The sequence below is a fragment of the Ranitomeya variabilis genome, chromosome 5 (assembly GCF_051348905.1).
Source record: "Ranitomeya variabilis isolate aRanVar5 chromosome 5, aRanVar5.hap1, whole genome shotgun sequence".
Taxonomy (NCBI): domain Eukaryota; kingdom Metazoa; phylum Chordata; class Amphibia; order Anura; family Dendrobatidae; genus Ranitomeya; species Ranitomeya variabilis.
Genome location: NC_135236.1, coordinates 400,534,726 through 400,556,657, shown reverse-complemented (window position 1 = coordinate 400,556,657; position 21,932 = coordinate 400,534,726). Strand labels below are relative to the sequence as shown.

Sequence of the window (21,932 nt, the reverse complement as noted above, 5' to 3'; positions counted from 1 at the left end):
AGATTGGTCACGGGAGGGACGAAAAAAGCATTTTTTAGGAATCTTCTGCTCAGGGAGAGATTTCTTTTTATCTGCCGCCTTATCCAAAATGTCATCCAGAACGGGTCCAAACACATTATGACCCTGAAAGGGTATGCTACATAATTTGGACTTGGAGACAAAATCGCCTCCCCAGGATTTTATCCAAAGTGCTCTTCTGGATGAGTTGGAAAGGACGGCAGCTTTTGCGGCTACACGGACCGATTCAGCAGAAGCGTCAGCTAGGAATCCCGTTGCCTTCTGTAGCAAGGGCAGAGAGTCTAAAATTTCCTCCCTTGGGGTACCCTGTGTCAAGTGATCCTCAAGCTTGCGTAACCAGACAAATAGAGATCTGGCCACGCAAGTGGAGGCAATATTGGACTTTAGTAAATTTGTGGAGGTGTCCCAGGACTTTTTTAACAAACTCTCTATTTTACGATCCATCGGATCCTTGAGTTGCGAAGAGTCCTCAAATGGAAGGGCTGTCTTCTTTGTTACCCTGGACACCTGTACATCCACTTTCGGGGTCTCCCATAGAGAGTTATCCCCGTCCAATGGACACCGTTTTTTTAGCTCTGATGGCACAGTCAAACCTTTTTCAGGGAGGTTCCATTCATGAAGAATTAGATTTCGTAAATTCTTATGTACCGGGAACCCTTTTTGATCTTTGGGCTTCAGACCCTCAAACATCTCATCGTGTACTGTGAGTGTAACTTCTTCATCCTCTACCCCCATGGTGCCTCTTACTAAACTGATTAGGTCACTCATGTCCTCAGAATTAAAATAGTATTTTTTGTTTTCTGATTTAAGGGTGGGGGTAGAAGTGGAGCCTTCATTTTCCCAGTCATCTTCCGAACCCGAGGACTGGATTTCTCCTGAGTCCGGGTCGGATTCTACTGGGGCTTTTTTCCTCTTCTTTGGAGGGGGTGGCTGAGGCACCGACATCTGTGAGAAGGTGGCCATAGAAGAACGGACCTCATCCTTAATGAGGGATCTAATGCTATCCAGCAGCGAGGGCTGTTCAGCGCGTAGGACCTCATCCGTACAGGATTGGCAGAGCTTTTTCCCGTACGTCAATGGGAGTTTGGTCGCACACACTTTACATCTGCGGCTTGACTTTCTAGGATCAGAAACCTTTTCTCCCTATTAAAAGAGAGAAAGAGGGTTTGCTAAGCCACTAAGGGTATATAACTATATATGCATATATGCATACACGTATATACGGGATAGCTGGGCCCAATCCCTGCTACTTACTTGGGTAGGAGGGGGAACGCTGGCATCTGCAGCTGCAGTGCAAGGGGGTCTGTCACCGTCCATGTCCGTCACGTAGTGAACAGTCAGACAGCTTACCTTGCACCTGGATCTCTTATATAGGATCGAAGGCCCAGCGTCATGGTGCTCCTCCCCCCACCATCGCCCGATTGGGGTAGGTCCTGGGACGCCCCCGAAACGCTGCTGTATGGCGTGTTCTTGCTGCTTGGATGCCATTGCCGGCCGGCGCGTGCTTCCTGGAACGCACCTGAGTGAACCGGAAGTGACGCGCGTAAACCCGGAAGTGACCCAGCCGTCGGCCGGCCACAGACACCGGGACGCGCGCCACCTCCAGCGCTTGCAGCAGGGAGGAGGAAACCGGGGGGCTGCAGGAGGCCCCCGGTACGCACGTCACCGCCCCGCATTACTCCGCGAAGGGAGCGCAGGAGGGGCGGGAAGGTCCCGAGTCCCTCCGAAGAGAGGAGACGGGAGCAGCAATCTTTGAGGAGGGACGCCCGACCTCATGCTGCCCGGCTTCTGGTAAGTGGAGCTCCGGTCGCCGGCCACGGCAGCCCCTTCAGAATCTCTTCATGCCCCATAGGGGACAGGAAAACACTGGCAGTGCAGGAAGGGGAGGGGTATTTAACCTCTTTGTGTTCCTGTCCCCTATTAGGGCGGGGAAGACAACCTCCGAAGTGGCTGTCGTGGAAGGTGACTAGAGAAACACCGAATAATATGATGATTGTTAGTCCACTTTAGATCCTTTTATTTGTAAATTAAATTTCTATGATGAATGTAGATATGACAACTGGAAAAATATAAAATGACTGTAGATGCCAATGAACTGATTGTCCTGACACCATATCACAAAGGCTGTGGACAAAAAGTGAAAAGAACACTTGTACCCTGTTCACTTTCCTAGAAGTATGCTGCAGATATGGGAAGGCTCAAGATAGTAGTCACTTAGACAGTCATGTTTATGTGTGGTCATGTTACAGATCTCGGAAGAGACATTCCTATGGTGTGTCCACCAATCAGAGCTCAGTATGAGGGGCACACCTCTATGCTCTCACAGAAAGCCTGATGAGGTCAGCAGCACATGTGCCCTGAACCTGTCAGTGCGCTCAAGAAGGCATGTGCCTCATTCAAAGTACGTTTCACAATGGTAAATTGTAAGGCAAGTTACAGGTGTTTCTAACACAATTAGAATATCATCAAAAAGTTTATTTAGTTCAGTTCTTCAACACAAAAAGTGAAACTTGTATATTATATAGAGTCATTACAAACAGAGTGATCTATTTCAAGTGTTTATTTCTGTTAATGTTGATGATTAAGGCTTACAGCCAATGAAAACCCCAAAGTCATTATCTCCGAACATTAGAATACTTTATAACACCAGCTTGAAACATGATTTTAAAATCCAAAATACTGGCCTACTGGAATGTATGTTCAGAAAATTCAGGCAATACTTGGTCGGGGCTCCTTTTGCATCAATTACTGCATCAATGCGGCGTGGCATGGAGGCGATCAGCCTGTGGCACTGCTGAGGTGTTATGGAAGCTCAGGTTGCTTTGATAGCAGCCTTCAGCTCGTCTGCATTGTTGGGTCTGGTGTCTCTCATCTTCCTCTTGACAATACCCCATAGATTCTCTGTGGGGTTAAGGTCAGGCGAGTTTGCTGGCCAATCAAGCACAGTGATACTGTTGTTTTTAAACCATGTATTGGTACCTTTGGCAGTGTGGACAGGGGCCAAGTCCTGCTGGAGAATGAAATTTCCATCTCCAAAACCCTTGTCGGCAGAGGGAAGCATTTATTGCTCTAAAATTTCCTGGTAGACGGCTGCGCTTACTTTGGTCTTGATAAAACACAGTGGACCTACACCAGCAGGTGACATGGCTCCCCAAACTGTCACTGATTGTGAATACTTCACACTAGACCTCGAGCAGCTTGGATTGTGGCCTTTCCACTCTTCCTCCAGACTCTGGGACATTGATTTCCAAATGAAATGCAAAATTTACTTTCATCTGAAAACAACACCTTGGACCACTCAGCAACAGTCCAGTTCTTTTACTCCCTGGCCCAGGTAAGACACTTCTGGCGTTGTCTACTGGTCATGAGTGGCTTGACACAAGGAATGCGACACTTGTAGCCCATGTCCTGGATACGTCTGTGTTACTGGCTCTTGAAGCAATTACTCCAGCAGCAGTCCACTCCATGTGAATCTTCGCCAAATTGTGAATGACCTTTTCTTAATCCTTTTAAGGCTGCGGTTTTCCCGGTTGCTTGTGCACCTTTTTCTATGACTTTTTCCATCCACTCAACTTTCCATTAGTATGCTTGGATGCAGAACTCTGTGAACAGCCAGCTTTTTTAGCAATGACCTTTTGTAGCTGGTTGTGATGGTGTGATATGTTATGTGGGTATCATTTTTGTGTATATTTATATTTTACTGATTGTTCTCTCTCTTGTAGTATGAGTTATTTGACAATTGATGAATGGCTGTTATTTGCCATCTGATATCAGCCCCCACATTCCCCGTATTGTTATCTCTCCACAGGGTCAGTGAATAAACCTGTTTGCTAATATGCTAATGACATATTGAACTAGCTTGTTGAAACAATGGCCTCCTGTAGTGCCTTAATCCACCAGGCACCTTTGTCAGGTGTGGGAGGCCTGAAAACCACCCTATCCTGTCTGACTACTCCTGGAGATAAGGAGAGGACAGGAGCTGGGGGAGATCAGATCCTGTGTGGAACCCATGATGTGAAGACAGCATGTCAGAGAGAGAAAGAAGGGAATATGGACTGTCATCCTCTGTGCTGGATTGTTGGACTTTTATTCTGTAACTGAACTGTGTTCGTGTTCTGGAATATTTAATCCTTTGTGTGATGGATCGTATATATGGACCTTTCGTGTTTTGCCTAAATAAAGGTCTTGGAATTGTTCACTATTCTCTTGCTCTGTTGATTGTGTGATACCGGAGAAGGAACCCATGACACTTACCCTCCTTGTGGAGTGTGTCAATGACTGCCTTCTGGACATCTGTCAAGTCAGCAGTCTTCCCCATGATTGTGGAGCCTACTGAGACAGACTAAAGGACCTTTTTAGATGGTTATGAAGCCTTTGCAGGTATTGTTTGTTAATTATTCTAATTTACTGAGATAATGACTTTTGGGTTTTCATCGGCTGTAAGCCATGATCATCAACATTAACAGAAATAAACACTTGAAATAGATCACTCTGTTTGTAATGACGCCATATAATAAATGAGTTTCACTTTTTGTATTGAAGAACTGAAATAAATTAACTTTTTGATGATATTCTAATTTTGTGAGAAACACCTGTATATCGCACATCACAATATTACTAGAAAGTACACCTTTCAATTCAGCTCATTCTACAGTCTAGGAACGCATTTTTAGGGCATGTCAATCAGGATATAGCAGCGTTTTGGACACTGTGTATTCTTGCTGCATCCAAAACGCAGCGGTTTAATCACGCAGGTACATCCGCATGTGAACCATGTGGATTTACCACATCTAATGAAAGGCTATGGGTGTGAATAGAGTCTCAGCTGCAGACAATTGACATGCTGCGGCTCGTAAACTGGCACCGCGGGCGAGTTTACGCAGCGTCAAATAGAAGCAGAGTAGCCATGGGCTTTCTATAAATCCCATCCACTGTGCTTGTAACCTAAAATGCAGCGGTTTGGATGCAGCGCAGGTGAGCTATACAGGATCGTGGGCACAAAAGCTTCAATTCAGGTAAATACTCAAAATTAACCCCTTTCATGATGTTGAGGCAACCAAAAAAACGTAATTCTGTTATTTTTACTTTTTTCTCATGCCGTTTTGCGATCGGATTATTTTTTTATATCGATAGATCAGGCAATTATGAAAGCAGCGATACCAAATATGTATACAGTACAGACCAAAAGTTTGGACACACCTCATTTAAAGATTTTTCTGTATTTTCATGACTATGAAAATTGTAAATTCGCACTAAAGGCATCAAAACTATGAATTAACACATGTGGAATTATATACTTAACAAAAAAGTGTGAAACAACTGAAAACATGTCTTATATTCTAGGTTCTTCAAAGTAGCCACCTTTTGCTTTGATGATTGCTTTGCACACTCTTGGCATTCTCTAGATGAGCTTCAAGAGGTAGTCACCGGGAATGGTCTCTCAACAATCTTGAAGGAGTTCCCAGAGATGCTTAGCACTTGTTGGCCCTTTTGCCTTCACTCTGCGGTCCAGCTCACCCCAAACCATACATACAAATTTGTGTGCAACACGATGAGATTTACAAAATCTTCAGAGAAAAGGACTTTGAAAAAGTCAATTTCTGTGAAGCCGGTAGCGTCAAATAGGAATCCTGATTGCGCCACGAAATCAGGAATCCGTGGCTCATAATTTTCAGGAGGTGAAGTCCATACAGTCTGTGGACGTGGTTCAGTTTCGGCCCTGTGGCGGTTCGTTATCACTAGAGGAGGAGGAGGAGGAGGAGGAGGAGAAGAAGAAGAAGAGAGATCCTCTCTCACTGTCTGTGTCGGAGGCAAGGAAAGCCTATGCCTCATCTGCTGAATACTGGGGTTTCGGACGAGCAGGATGACATTTTTTTCACGTTTGTGGTGTTTGTGTACCAAATTTTATTTAGGTGTGTTTCTGAGTGCTTGGTGTAAAGGTTTTTTTTTTATTTATTTAGAAGAGAAACAAAAAAGTATATAGAAAGAAAAATATAAAAATTTGACAAAATAAAAACAAACTTACTAAATGGACGTCCGTAAATAGGTTACTGAGAGCTCGCAAATGACACTAAACCTGATTCAATTCAGTAAAAATTACTGTAGTAGACGACGATTACTACAGTATACTTTTACTGTCCCTAACTAATCTAATCCTTTCAACCAACCTAAATGATATTTTACTGTACGAACAGCTTACAGTATTTTGCTGTAGAACGCACGCATAAATGTGGTGCAAAACGGGGATTTAAAAAAAAAAAAAAAAAAAAGTGAAGGGAAAAAAAAGTCCTTGCCAAAAACGCATTTTTTCGCTATAAAAATTTTATATCGCGAAAAAATTATTTTATCGCGAAAAAACGCATCCATTAATAGAATGCAATCCGCAATTTTTGTGCATATGTTGCGTTTTTTTCCACGATAAAAACGCATTGTGGAAAAATACGCAGCATGTTCATTAATTTTGCGGATTTCCCGCTATTTAATGCATTGGGAAGCTCCGGAAAAAAACACGAAAAATCTGCACAAAAAACAAGCAAAAACCGTGAGAAAGACGCGAGAAAAATGCTTGCGGATTTCCTGCGGAGTCTGGTTTTGTTCAGGAAATTTCTGCAAATAACCAAATAATCCTAACGTGTGTAGAAAAAAAAAAGTTGTGGAAAACTTTGGAAAGCGAGCACGAGTGCTGATCAGTGATTTGTTTTAATGACCAATGCTCGGCAGCTGCAGGATGCACGCATGGAGGTGGTGCAAAGGGGTGGTGAAGGGGGATAATAATGGATAGGAACAAAAAAAATGCCCTGGAAACCTATAAGCACGGACGCTGATCAGTAAATTGCGTCACTGATCAGCGCTTGGTCGCTGCAAGATGAACGGAAAAAAAAAAAATGCCAAAAAACGAGTGATCAAGTTCTGATCAGCGCTCAGTGGAAGAGGTGAGGTGGGGGGGAGGGGATTAGAAGGGAAGTGAGGGAAATTAGGGTGGATTAGGGAAAGATCAGGCTGTGATCAGGAACTCTTCTTTCTTCTTCAGCTGGAGCACAGGCAAGCAGCAGCAGTCTCAGTGATGGCACAGGCTTCTGTTGCACCACAAGGCTCAGCACTACACACAGACAGAGTTGACTCCGGTGACTGCGTGGTTGCCAGGAGCCAGCCTTTAATTGTTGTTTTTACAGAACCGATCCTATGTTGGATATAAGTGTTTCAGGCAATCTGATTGTCTGAAACACTGAGAAATGCTGCAATAGTCTGTTCACAGTTCACTGTTGAACAGTCAATCATAGCGATTGTAGTTGCGAGAGAGCCTCGCCACTCTCGGGACAAAGGCGCCATTTTCCCTGCTGTAAGAAACAACAGGGAAAATCATGCGACAATCGCAGTTGTTGCATGATTGACATGATGTATACATACTGCATTGTTCTAGAAGCCCTTCCCAATTATGATGTACACGTACTGCAAATGTCCGTAAGGGGTTAATTAGCCCGATAGGGTCATGGCTTGTTCATTATCATCGTTAGGAATGACCACGTGTTGCAAATTTTCCAGCTTTCTAAAAATTCAGCCTCCACTAACCTTGTGCCAAAACACAGCAGACACAGGTTCTTCAAGCCGCTGCCTAGCACTATGCAAATGAAAATGTTGAAGGCCTACAAAGCGGAAGAAGGCTATAAGAAGCTAGAAAAGCATTTTGAAGTTGTCAACTCCTCAGTTCAATATGTAATTAAGAAATGCCAGTTAACAGGAACAGTGGAGGTCAAGATAAGGTCTGAAAGACCAAGCACAATTGTGCTACATTGTTCTACTGTTCAGAGACACCTGCACAAATATGGGTCATCAGAAGAAAACCTCTCCCGCGTCCTCACCATAAAATTCATTGTCGGAAGTATGTAAAACAACATCTAAACAAACCTGATGCATTTTGGAAACAAGCCGTGTACATCGATGAGGTTAAAATAGAACTCTGGCCACAGATCAAAGGTACATGTGTAGAAAAAGGGGCACAGAATTTCATTAAAAAAACGGATTACTTACCAGTAATACTCTTTTATAGAGTCCACAACAGCACCCACAGAGAGGGGATCCGCCCCTAGGAACAGGAAACCTACAGAGATAAAAGGGGCGGCCCCCCCTCGCTCCCTCAGTTGGATTACAGAGAAAGAGTGGAACCGCCACACAAGCATTAGTCAATTGCTGCGCAAGTTATTTAAAGTATGAATCTATTTACATCTCTAGATATATAGAACTGTATATCCTTTTCTATATACTAATCCATCACCAATCGGAGAAACCCATGTGTAACTACAAACTAAGGGAGGGAGGGAAACGAGTGGTTGCGGTCATGGACTCTATAAAAGAGTATTACCGGTAAGTAATCCGTTTTTTTCTCTTCGCCACGACAGCACCCACTGAGAGATTTTCAGAGAATCACCTGGGAGGGACCACCGTGTCAAGAATTGATCTACCAAAGGCTAAGTCTACAGAAGAAGACAGGTCAAGCCTGTAGTGACTGTAGAAGGTAGAAGGTGAGGACCTGGTTGCGGCCTTACATAGGAGGTCAATCGGGACATCCGCTCTTTCAGCCCAGGAGAATGCTACGGCTTGTGCGGAATGTGCTTTCATGCTCTGCGACGGGTTATCCTCTTTTGCCAAGTATGCCAGACCAATCGCCTCTCTGATCCATCGAGAAAGCGTGCTGTTTGTGATTCCAGACCCCTTCCTGTGGCCCTGAAAGGACACAAAGAGCCCTGCTCTGCCTCCAGGGTCTAGTCCTATCTAAATAGGCCAAGAGAGCTCTCTTCACGTGTAACGTGTGAAATTTCTCTCTTCCGGTGTTATCAAAAAAGGAGGGAGAAGATAAATCTCCTGGGATCTATGGAATTTAGTAGACACCTTAGGAAGGGTCTGTTTTTAAACTATCCTATCGTGGAATATTGACAGAAAGGGAGGATCCATTGACAGGGCCTGGATATCACTCACTCTTCTTGCTGATACTAAGGCCACTAATAAGGCCATCTTTAATGAAATGTATTTTAATGAGGCTGAGTGTAATGGCTCAAATGGGCCCCCTGTCAATGCATCTAGAACTAGGTTGAGATCCCAACGTGGTATATGAGAAATATGCACTGGGTCCTCTCACTGACATGCTGAAACGAACCTAGCTACCCACCTGTCTCCAGCAACATTGTAACTATATAAGGCTCCCAGGGCTGATATTTGGACCTTCAAGGTGTTTACTGATAGACCCAATTCCCGACCTCTCTCCAGGAATTCTAATATAGCAGGGATAGGAACCTCATTAGAAAGTGCCGCCGAATGGAAATGAAGAAATTTTTTCCAAATTCTAGCGTAAATTTTGGTCGTGGCCTCCTTCCTACTATTCAGGAGGGTATGAAATTTTCTGAGAATCCTCTTAGTCTCATCAACTGTCTCTCAAGTTCCATGCGGTCAGGCGTGGGCCCTTCACCTGAGTATGATAGAAGGGCCCTTGAGAAAACAGGTACCGATCCCAAGGGAGGATCCAAGGGTCGGAGACTAACATGGCTCCGAGCCATGAAAACCACGGCCTCTTGGGCCAAAACGGGGGAATCAAGATCACTTTTGCTCTTTCCTCCCTTATTTTTCTGATGACTATCGGTAAAATTATCATCGAGGGAAAGGCATATGCCTGATTAAAGGTCCATGGGGACTGAAGGGAGTCGAGTATATCTGGATGGTCTTCTCTGTATAGTGAAGAAAATCTTTCGACCTGCCAGTTGTTCCTTGTAGCAAAGAGGTCTATCTCCAGCATGCCCAACATGTCCGTTATCTTCTTGAAAAAACAACGGTTGAGCACCCATTCCCCCTGATGCAGGGTATGGCGACTTAGGAAGTCTGCAACAGAGTTGTCTACACCACTGATGTGCAGGGCTGACAGGGACAAGATATGTTTTTCAGCCAGACTTAGGATCCTGTCTTCGGTAGACATCAGAGTTCCTGATCATGTTCCTCCTTGACGATTTAAATATGCCTCTGCCGTGGTGTTGTCTGATAGAACTCTTGTATGAGTTCCTTGCAGCTGTGGAAGAAAATTACACATAGCATGACAAATCGCTTTTAACTCCCTTAAATTTGAAGAGTCGTTTTCTTCGGTTAGAGACCACTGACTCTGAACTATGTTTTCTTCTAAATGCGCTCCCCACCCAAAGGGGTTAGCATCCGTGGAAATTTTTTTGAGGGTCTTACTACCCACAGAACTCCTCTGGAGAGGTGTCTTAGATCTAGCCACCATTCCAGGGATCTAACAACCTCAGTTGAAAGCGACATTACTCCCTCCAACTATCCCTGCAGTCTTTCCTCTTCCTTTAGGATGGTCCGCTGCAGTTGTCTAGCATGGAACTGGGCCCACTGTACTGCAGGGATACATGATGTAAGAGAGCCAAGCAGAGACATATCCTCCCTCCGGGACATTCTAGGGTTGTCAATTGCTGAACGTACTTTATTAACTATTGTTAATTTCTTCGCTTTCAGAAGGAGGCATTTCAGACTTACAGAGTCTAGTTGAAGGCCCAGGAACGTCTAGCAGATTATCGGGAGCAACCTGGATTTTTTTGTAGTTGATCAGCCAACCCAAATCCTGCAAAGATGAAATTACATCAACTAGCCGCCGCTCACATCAGAAAGCTAAGTTTCCTATCACTTGAAGATCGTCCAGGTACAGAACTATTAAAGTGTCCTTTAACCGTAAATGCGACATCACCTCCAGAATTAACTTGGTGAAGACCCGGGGCGCCATGGACAATCTGAAAGGCATCGCCGTGAACTGGAGATGACGAATCTGACCTTCTAACACGGCTGCCACCCGAAGGTATTGTTGATGCAAGACATGAATTGGGAGATGATAATATGCATCTTTGAGATCTAGGACTGCCATGAAGCACCTGGGAAATAAAATTTTTATGGCTGAACGAATGGACTCCATTTTGAATGTTCGAGATCTTAGAAAGGTGTTCAAATTTCTTAAATTAATTATTGTCCTATAAGAGCATCTGGCTTAGAGACCAGAAATAAGGGGGAGTCAAAACCTTTCCCTCTTTGATCTGCCGGAACATCTTTAAGAACACGTTTAGTTAACAGACCCCTGATTTCCAACTCCAAAGCCTCCTGCTGAGCCTGAGACTTTAGAGAAGTCAATAGGAAGGAGTCCGGAGGGACCTGGGCAACTCTAATCTTAAGCCAGATGTCACGAGGCTAATGGCCCAGGATTTAGATGTTATTGCCTTTCATTGACGGCAGAAGAGTAATAACCTGCCACCCACCGGGATTTATCTCCACTCCTGAAGGGACGCCTGCCAAACAGAGTACCCTTCTGCTTAGCATCTTTGTTGCCCCAGCGGTCTTGGTTCCTATAGTCTTTTTCCCTGTTGAATGACTGTCCAAAGCTTCCCTTCCTGAAGGCTCTGCTATAGGATGGAATGTATGCATTAGGGAACCCCTTCTTTCTTTCGCCCGCTTTGGTGAGAATTTCGTCTAATATTGTGCCAAACCGGTACTCACACTGGCATGGAATGGCAGAGTTTCCATTTGGTCTGGGCATCACCTCTCCAGCCTTTTAACCATAAGTCCCGACGGGCTGCATTAGATAATCCTGCTGATTTTGCCGCTAGATGCAATCGGCTGAGGCATCTGCCAAGAATGCAGCTGCAACTCTGATTAGAGGGATAAACCGGCTTTTATATTCTCCTCCAATTGATCTAGCCAAACTAGCATGGATCTTGTGGTGCAGGTGGAGGATATTGCTGGTTCGAAGGCTCCCGTACATGTCTCCCAGGATTTTTAAAGAATAGAATCTACTTTACGATCTAGGGGGTCGGAAAGCATTCCCGAGTCCTCTACTGGTAAAGAAGAACGACGGGAGGTAGAGGCTATGGCTGCATCTACTTTGGGAGCTTTTACCCAAGAGGCTAGATCATTATCATCGAAGGGATACCGTCGCTTAGATGTTAGGGTACTGTCACACAGTGCAATTTTGATCGCTACGACGGCACGATTCGTGACGTCGCAGCGTCGTATGATTATCGCTCCAGCGTCGTAGACTGCGGTCACACTGTGCAATCACGGCGCTGGAGCGATGCCGAAGTCCCCGGGTAACCAGGGTAAACATCGGGTTACTAAGCGCAGGGCCGCGCTTAGTAACCCGATTTTTACCCTGGTTACCAGCGTAAACGTAAAAAAAACAAACAGTACATACTTACATTCCGGTGTCTGTCCCCCGGCGTTCTGCTTCTCTCCACTGTGTAAGCGCCATAGCCGGAAAGCACAGCGGTGACGTCACCGCGTCACCGCTGTGCTCGCTTTCCGGCCGGCAGGCGCTCACAGTGCAGAGAAGCTGAGACGCCGGAGGACAGACACCGAAATGTAAGTATGTACTGTTTGTTTTTTTTACGTTTACGCTGGTAACCAGGGTAAACATCGGGTTACTAAGCGCGGCCCTGCGCTTAGTTACCCGATGTTTACCCTGGTTACAAGCGAACACATCGCTGGATCGCTGTCACACACAACGATCCAGCGATGTCAGCGGGTGATCAAGCAACGAAAGAAAGTTCCATACGATCTGCTACGACGTACGATTCTCAGCAGGGTCCCTGATCGCTGCTGCGTGTCAGACACTGCGATATCGTATGGATATCGCTAGAACGTCACGAATCGTACCGTCGTAGCGATCAAAATTGCACTGTGTGACAGTACCCTTAAGGGAAGGAAACCTCTCTGACTTTGCTTACCCATTCTTTTTTCACTAGCTCTTTGACCGCTGGAATTACCGGAAAAGCTCGCCTCTTCACTTGAGAGAGACCTGCAAACATAATTTCCTGAGGAGTTTTGGGGTCATTGATATCAGTCAACCCCATAGTTTTCCGAACCGATGTGACAAGGTTATTAATACTGTCAGTCGGAAAGCAATTATGTTCCTCCTCTTCAGAAGATAATATTTCTAGGGAGGAATCTGAGCCGAGCTCGCCACTGTCCGCAGATGATCTGGACCTAGGGAAGGTATGTTCCCTGCTGGGCCTCTGCCCTTTGGTTCCACCGGAACCCCCCAGGGCCTGTAGCTCTTCCCTGATCATACGTCTAATGTTCTCCGTTTTTACTGAGGACTCCTCCTGCAGAGTATACCCAATGCAGATCTGGCACACCCGTTTGGTATAAATACCCGGAAGGGGGTGGGAACACAGAGCACATTCCTTATGCTTAGATTTTCTGGTCTTTTTAGCCTGAAGGGGTAAATAGAAAACTATTTTTTTTTTAGGATTCCATCGTTAATGGGGCATGCTGCATAAAAGCATCGGCTACATTCCTACCGATGTGCAGCGATGTTGTCCCCAAATGACCCCGTTATGCACCCACTGGAGGAAGTACTGGTGCCGAAGCACAGCAGCAGAAAAAGCGGCAGTGGATGCTCCGGACATAGCGGTTCCACAGATAAAAATGGTAAAGGCAAACAGTCGAGTCATTCCACATCTCAGCCTGTGCCTTCACCTCCGCAACCGGTACCATATTGACAAGCTTCACTGGGTGATTGTTACTAATTACACCTATTAAGTTGACAGCCCCTTCTTTTCTTCATCATCCGGAAGTGTTACCATCACTTCCGGGTCACGGGAAGTGGGTCGCTCTGTGCGTCTGTACAGGCGCACAGCTTTTCTACCTCCCCGGTACTCCCGAAAGCTAAAGACAGCACTTCCGGGGGAGAGCGCTCTGAGTCACTGCGCATGCGCCCGCATGGAAACTTTGGGGAAACAGCACAGCCTCGCTGCTCTGCTGATACCCGGATCCCTCGCAGATTCGGACAAGTACCAGCCCATCCAGCACTCTCCACGTGAGCTAGGGCGGCCCTTCCCGAACCCGGACCTCACGGTGTCCATCAGCTGAGGGGGGAGCTGAACACAGGAGTCCCCCGACGCTGCATCTGGTGCTGGAGCCCCTGCCGTTCCCACAGACACCGCACAGGCGGCATCACAGCCCAGTTATCCTCTTGCGACCTTCTCTCCATAGGTTCCCTTAGAAACAGGAAACCAACTGAGGGAGCGAGGGGGGCCGCCCCTTTTATCTCTGTAGGTTTCCTGTTCCTAGGGGCGGATCCCCTCTCTCAGTGGGTGCTGAAAAAAGACCATCTCACCAACCAATAAGAATGGAGTGAATCAATCATGATTTGGGGTTGTGTTGCAGCCAAGGGCACAGGGAACATTTCACGGTTAGAGGGAAGAATGGTTTCAATGAAATTTCAACAAATTCTTGATGCAAATATAAAATCATCTGTAAACAAGCTGAAGTTGAAAAGTGGATGGCTTCTACAAATGGATAATGATCCGATACACACGTCAAAATCCACAATAGACTACCACAAAAGGCAAAAGATGGAGGTGTTACAATGGCCCTCACAGTCCCCTTATCTGAACATCATTGAAAATAGCAGTGCATGCAAGACAACCCAGGAATGTCACAGATCTGGAAGAATTTTCCAAGGAAGAATAGATGAAAGTCCCTCAAACAAGTACTGAAAGACTCTTGGCTGGCTACAAAAAGCATTTACAAGCTGTGATACTCCCAACCAAATGGGGTTGCTACTAGGTACTAACCATGCAGGGTGCCTAAACTTTTACATTGGTTCCTTTTCCTTTTTTTAATTTTTCAAATGTAAAAGTTGAAAATATATATTTTTGGCTAAAATGCAAAGACCAATTAATCTTCAACTTGCTTAACTGTTCACAATACCAGTAATTTTGACCAGGGGTGCCCAAACTTTTACATTCCACTGTTGGAACAATTGGATTGGTGGCAGATTTATCAGGTGAGTAAGGGTTATTATTGTATGCATTTTACCACCTTTAGATCCCCAAAAACACCATAAGCACAAAAAAATTCCTTATGCGAGTGCCTCCTATAAACATAGGAGATTCTTCAATCATATGTTTTAAACAGCAGAAACGTCTAGAAATTTTATAAAGATATTGTTTAAAGGTAAATAAATAAGTTTTGGGCTGTGGTTACATAGAGAATTTGTCTGTGCCACGGTTGTAAAGATCACTCTGTACAGATGCTATATCACCCACCCCAAAATGCAGGCAAGTGGGATCTTGATGCAACCCCTGGAGTACAATGACTGTGACAACCTACTTACAAAAAGTTGGATATTTTGCAACTTTTTTGTTGTGGTACCCTAGGAATTGCAATTTACATGCATTGCATTGGGCAATTTTTGGCGACAACCTGCATTGTGAGAAAAAAAGACCATGTAGTCCTTAAAATGTTTCCCGCAAAAATAGATGAAAGTTACTAATATACTTTAGATGTGAAAGCAGATCCCGTGGCTCAGAAAGCTCCATTTCTGAATCGCATTACACAGAGAAGCCCTCCCTTTGTTGGCGACATAACTGAAGATTCACATCAAAAGTCAACCAGACCAGATCTCGGTCAAGGACGATGCATACAACTAATGGAAGATGTGGGTAACCTGTGCTGCTGGTTGTGTGTCCACAAAAGGATCCAACAAATGGCATGGAGGGTAACATTGCGGTTTTATTCTTAACGCGTTTAGAACTGCTCTGACTTCTTTATCATGAGAACCACATATAATATGTGGGCTATACCAACCTGTGGAGCTACAGTAGATGGAAACCTTTACTTTGAAACCCTACTGATGTTTTGTCCCAGTGAATAAAACCCTATTGAGCTTGTTTTTTGCCACATCCATTTTCAAGGATTATGTACGGACAGAAGAGCAAGTGGTCCTAGATATTAAGGGTAAATCTGCAGTTCTAAGAGACAAGTGCGTGACACGCTGCATCCAAAACGCTACTATTCCTTATTAATCAGTCAGCCCCCTACATACTAACCTTCCATTTAGGGATTTGTAAGTTCTCGTAGCGAAACCAATGTAGAAATGAAGACTGGGCCCGAGACTTGTTCTCAGATCTCAACGTCAGTGCTCTCGTCTTCATTAAAGAATGTTTTTAAGTTTAATCTGTTTTTACTTAAAAAGGAACCTGATAGCTGATGTATGCTGTCTGAATTACAGAAAGCATGATCCCCAGAACGGCTCCATTATTGCATCCTTGCATGTTTCACTTTGAATACAGAAACATAGATCCAGCATCGGAGCCTGTCGCTGGTCCATGCTGGTCAGAGTTCTTGTTGGATGAATCAGTTCCTTTTAAAATAATTAATTACCTAGCTTAAGTGTCCCTAATTGCCGCTAGAATTATGACTTTTATAAGGAAGTGACATATCAATTATATCTAGACACTTTTTTTGTTACAGATTTCTGTACTAAAGCGTAGTGTAGAGGCAATCCCCTCCATGAATAAGTAGTTGCCCCTCACTGTGGAGCAGAGGACAGAATCATTGGCAACAATCACAAAATAGGTAAACATGTAAATAAATACAGCACGTATTACACCTAGCAGGCTAAAAAGAAAAAAAAAAAAAAAAAACCTTCTCTCTACACATGACAAATATAGCAAAATATCATAGCAGAGAATCCGGATTAGAATGCAGACAAATAAAACACGAGTCTGTCACATTCCCAGTAAGTACAGTAGTAAACAGCGCGCACTACTCTCCTAAAATACACGACGGTCATAGGTGATTCACCAGTGTAGCCACTACCCACCCCAGGAAGAAGAGTATGTGGAGCAGAGATGAATCACACAGATACTATGTCCTTACATTCCTGTGCGTGATATACATGTACTTATAGAAGCAGATATACCATACACACACTATGTCCTCATACACCTGCATGTACCAGTACCTATAGAACCACGTATACCATACACACACTATGTCCCCATACACCTGTATGTCCATGTACCTATAGTACCACGTATACCATACACACACTATGTCTTCATACACCTGTATGCCCATGTACCTATAGAACCACGTATACCATACTATGTCCTTATACACCTGCATGTACCTATAGAACCACGTATACCATACACACACTATGTCCCCATACACCTGTATGTCCATGTACCTATAGAACCACGTATACCATACGCCTGTATGTCCATGTACCTATAGTACCACGTATACCATACACACACTATGTCCCCATACACCTGTATGTCCATGTACCTATAGTACCACGTATACCATACACATACTATGTCCTCATACACCTGTATGCCCATGTACCTATAGAACCACGTATACCATACACACACTATGTCCCCATACACCTGTATGTCCATGTACCTATAGAACCACGTATACCATACGCCTGTATGTCCATGTACCTATAGTACCACGTATACCATACACACACTATGTCCCCATACACCTGTATGCCCATGTACCTATAGTACCACGTATACCATACACACACTATGTCCCCATACACCTGTATGTCCATGTACCTATAGTACCACATATACCATACACATACTATGTCCTCATACACCTGTATGCCCATGTACCTATAGAACCACGTATACCATACTATGTCCTCATACACCTGTATGTCCATGTACCTATAGTACCACGTATACCATACACACACTATGTCCTCATACACCTGTATGCCCATGTACCTATAGAACCACGTATACCATACTATGTCCCCATACACCTGTATGTCCATGTACCTATAGTACCACGTATACCATACACATACTATGTCCTCATACGCCTGTATGTCCATGTACCTATAGAATCACACATACCATACTATGTCCCTAGACACGGTATATACATACAACTACTGTGTGTCCATACACTGTACCTATACAATTATACCAAACATCGTCCTCACACCCGTGTATGTGCTATACATGTACTATATCCCTACACAACACACATGTATCATACACTACCATGCGAATACACAATTATGCCATACAGACACATTACACACTGCATATTATCGTACAGGCCCGCGTCCCTGTGTGCACTGTAGCCTGCCCCATCCTCACCCGCCTGTTACCTGTACGCGCTCCCGGGCCGCCACTGACTGCTGTGTACGGGCAGTGCGGTACGGTATAGGGCAGCCTCAGCACGGGGAGGAGCGCAGCCGCTGTCACTGGAGCTCGCTGTGTATGAGATCACATCAGCTGTGGCCTGACTCTCGCCTGTTTTGTTTTCCCGTCACGTGACTTACTCTAGGAAGTACAGGAAGCCAGTGAGGGCAAACCTCTCCAAGAAGCGTTCGTTTTCTGTGTAGGAATATATTCCTGTAGGTGAGCACATGTTCATTAAAGGGAACCTGTCACCACGTTTTTGGAAGATGGGATAAAAATAGCGTTAAATAGGGGCAGAGGTGGGCATTACATTAGTGTGTTTGTTATGCGTTTATTACCCACCTAAGTTGCCGAAATACCTTTGCAAAGTCTCCGTTTTCGCCTGTCAATCAGGCTGGTCAGGTCAAAAGGGCGTCTTGTCTTCCCCCAGATTTTGCGTAGTTTTCCGTTGGTGGCGTAGTGGTGTGCGCATGCCCAAGGTCCCGAATCCTCTGCCAGGGGATTTAAAAAAGCGCGCTGTTCGTGATTTCATTGGTGATCGGTGGGCGCGGCCATCTTCCTTTGGCCGCGCGTGCGCAGAAGCGGCGCTCTGCTGGCCGCGGCTTCAGGAAAATGGCCGCGGGATGCCGCGCGTGCGCAGATGGATATCGCGGCGGCCATTTTCCTGAAGCCGCGGCCAGCAGAGCGCCGCTTCTGCGCACGCGCGGCCAAAGGAAGATGGCCGCGCCCACCGATCACCAAGGAAATAACGAACAGCGCGCTCTTTTAAATCCCCTGGCAGAGGATTCGGGACCTTGGGCATGCGCACACCACTACGCCACCAACGGAAAACTACGCCAAATCTGGGGGAAGACAACGCCCTTTTGACCAGACCAGCCTGATTGACAGGCGAAAACGGAGACTTTGCAAAGGTATTTTGGCAACTTAGGTGGGTAATAAACGCATAATAAACACACTAATGTAACGCCCACCTCTGCCCCTATTTAACGCTATTTTTATCCCATCTTCCAAAAACGTGGTGACAGGTTCCCTTTAAGTAAACTTAGTACATGCTGAAAGGAGAATGATCTCTTGCAACTGCTGTCACATGATGGTCTGCTCCTTGTGCTGTCCCATGATGGTCTGCTCCTTGTGCTGTCACATGATGGTCTGCTCCTTGTGCTGTCCCATGATGGTCTGCTCCTTGTGCTGTCACATGATGGTCTGCTCCTTGTGCTGTCACATGGTGGTCTGCTCCTTGTGCTGTCACATGATGGTCTTCCCCTTGTGCTGTCACATGATGGTCTTCCCCTTGTGCTATCACATGGTGGTCTGTTCCTTGTGCTGTCACATGATAGTCTGCCACTTGTGCTGTCACATGATGGTCTTCCCCTTGTACTATCACATGATGGTCTGCTCCTTGTGCTGTCACATGATGGTCTGCTCCTTGTGCTATCACATGATGGTCTGCTCCTTGTGCTGTCACATGATGGTCTGCCACTTGTGCTGTCACATGATGGTCTGCCCCTTGTGCTGTCACATGATGGTCTTCCCCCTTGTGCTATCACATGGTGGTCTGCTCCTTGTGCTATCACATGATGGTCTGTTCCTTGTGCTGTCACATGATAGTCTGCCACTTGTGCTGTCACATGATGGTCTGCTCCTTGTGCTGTCACATGATGGTCTGCTCCTTGTGCTGTCACATGATGGTCTGCTCCTTGTGCTGTCACATGATGATCTTCCCCCTTGTGCTATCACATGGTGGTCTGCTCCTTGTGCTATCACATGATGGTCTGTTCCTTGTGCTGTCACATGATAGTCTGCCACTTGTGCTGTCACATGATGGTCTGCTCCTTGTGCTGTCACATGATGGTCTGCTCCTTGTGCTGTCACATGATGGTCTGCTCCTTGTGCTGTCACATGATGATCTGCCCCTTGTGCTGTCACATGATAGTCTGCTCCTTGTGCTGTCACATGATGGTCTGCTCCTTGTGCTGTCACATGATGGTCTGCTCCTTGTGCTGTCACATGATGGTCTTCCCCTTGTGCTATCACATGGTGGTCTGCTCCTTGTGCTATCACATGATGGTCTGTTCCTTGTGCTGTCACATGATAGTCTGCCACTTGTGTTGTCACATGATGGTCTGCTCCTTGTGCTGTCACATGATGGTCTGCTCCTTGTGCTGTCACATGATGGTCTGCTCCTTGTGCTGTCACATGATGATCTGCCCCTTGTGCTGTCACATGATAGTCTGCTCCTTGTGCTGTCACATGATGGTCTGCTCCTTGTGCTGTCACATGATGGTCTGCTCCTTGTGCTGTCACATGATGGTCTTCCCCTTGTGCTATCACATGGTGGTCTGCTCCTTGTGCTATCACATGATGGTCTGTTCCTTGTGCTGTCACATGATAGTCTGCCACTTGTGCTGTCACATGATGGTCTTCCCCTTGTGCTATCACATGGTGGTCTGCTCCTTGTGCTGTCACATGATGATCTGCTCCTTGTGCTGTCACATGATGGTCTGCTCCTTGTGCTGTCACATGATGGTCTGCCACTTGTGCTGTCACATGATGGTCTGCCACTTGTGCTGTCCCATGATGGTCTGCCCCTTGTGCTGTCCCATGATGGTCTGCCACTTGTGCTGTCACAGGATGGTCTGCTCCTTGTGCTATCACATGATGGTCTGCTCCTTGTGCTATCACATGATGGTCTGTTCCTTGTGCTGTCACATGATAGTCTGCCACTTGTGCTGTCACATGATGGTCTGCTCCTTGTGCTATCACATGATCGTCTGTTCCTTGTGCTGTCACATGATAGTCTGCCACTTGTGCTGTCACATGATGGTCTGCTCCTTGTGCTGTCACATGATGGTCTGCTCCTTGTGCTGTCACATGATGATCTGCTCCTTGTGCTGTCACATGATGGTCTGCCCCTTGTGCTGTCACATGATGGTCTGCCCCTTGTGCTGTCCCATGATGGTCTGCCACTTGTGCTGTCACATGATGGTCTGCTCCTTGTGCTGTCACATGATGGTCTGCTCCTTGTGCTGTCACATGATGATCTGCTCCTTGTGCTGTCACATGATGATCTGCTCCTTGTGCTGTCACATGATGGTCTGCCCCTTGTGCTGTCCCATGATGGTCTGCCCCTTGTGCTGTCCCATGATGGTCTGCCACTTGTGCTGTCACAGGATGGTCTGCTCCTTGTGCTATCACATGATGGTCTGCTCCTTGTGCTATCACATGATGGTCTGTTCCTTGTGCTGTCACATGATAGTCTGCCACTTGTGTTGTCACATGATGGTCTGCTCCTTGTGCTGTCACATGATGGTCTGCTCCTTGTGCTGTCACATGATGGTCTGCTCCTTGTGCTGTCACATGATGATCTGCCCCTTGTGCTGTCACATGATAGTCTGCTCCTTGTGCTGTCACATGATGGTCTGCTCCTTGTGCTGTCACATGATGGTCTGCTCCTTGTGCTGTCACATGATGGTCTTCCCCTTGTGCTATCACATGGTGGTCTGCTCCTTGTGCTATCACATGATGGTCTGTTCCTTGTGCTGTCACATGATAGTCTGCCACTTGTGCTGTCACATGATGGTCTTCCCCTTGTGCTATCACATGGTGGTCTGCTCCTTGTGCTGTCACATGATGATCTGCTCCTTGTGCTGTCACATGATGGTCTGCTCCTTGTGCTGTCACATGATGGTCTGCCACTTGTGCTGTCACATGATGGTCTGCCACTTGTGCTGTCCCATGATGGTCTGCCCCTTGTGCTGTCCCATGATGGTCTGCCACTTGTGCTGTCACAGGATGGTCTGCTCCTTGTGCTATCACATGATGGTCTGCTCCTTGTGCTATCACATGATGGTCTGTTCCTTGTGCTGTCACATGATAGTCTGCCACTTGTGCTGTCACATGATGGTCTGCTCCTTGTGCTAT

General features: G+C 45.8%; 1 protein-coding gene across 1 annotated transcript in view; it reads right to left on the bottom strand.

The window, feature by feature from the left end:
* Nucleotides 1-18,163, bottom strand: part of PNPLA8 (patatin like domain 8, phospholipase A2) — an 89,699-nt gene extending 71,536 nt beyond the window's left edge. The window contains exon 1 of the mRNA XM_077265081.1: nucleotides 17,978-18,163. The gene's annotated coding sequence lies outside the window, so the exon portion shown is untranslated. The remainder of the gene's footprint in view (nucleotides 1-17,977) is intronic.
* Nucleotides 18,164-21,932: the final 3,769 nt, after the last annotated feature.